Source organism: Geospiza fortis, unplaced genomic scaffold, assembly GCF_000277835.1.
Source record: "Geospiza fortis unplaced genomic scaffold, GeoFor_1.0 scaffold1396, whole genome shotgun sequence".
NCBI classification, from domain to species: Eukaryota; Metazoa; Chordata; class Aves; order Passeriformes; family Thraupidae; genus Geospiza; species Geospiza fortis.
The window spans coordinates 17409-17821 of record NW_005055202.1 but is presented as its reverse complement, the minus strand read 5'-3'; positions in this window follow the sequence as shown (position 1 = coordinate 17821).

The window sequence follows — 413 nt, the reverse complement described above, 5'->3', positions numbered from 1 at the left end:
GAAAAAAACGGAAAAAATGGGGAAAAAAGTGAAAAAAACAAGAGAAAATGGGAAAAATAGGGACGGGAGGAGCACCTCGGAATGGGTGGGAAAATGGGAAAAATGGGAAAAATTAGAAAAAACTGGGGAAATGGGTAAAAAAAGCTGAAAAAAACCAGGAAAAATGGGGGAAAATGGGGATGGGAGGAATGGGAGGAGCGCCTTGGAATGGGTGAGAAATGGGAAAAAATGGGGGGAAAATGGGAAAAAAAGGGGAAAATTAGAAAAAATGAGAAAAATGGGATAAAAATGGGGTAAAAAACTGGGGGAAAAAGGGAAAAAGCTGAAAAACCCCAAGAAAAGTGGGAAAAATGGGGATGGGAGGGGTGGGAGGAGCACCTCAGAATGGGTAAAATTGGGGAAAAAAATAGAAA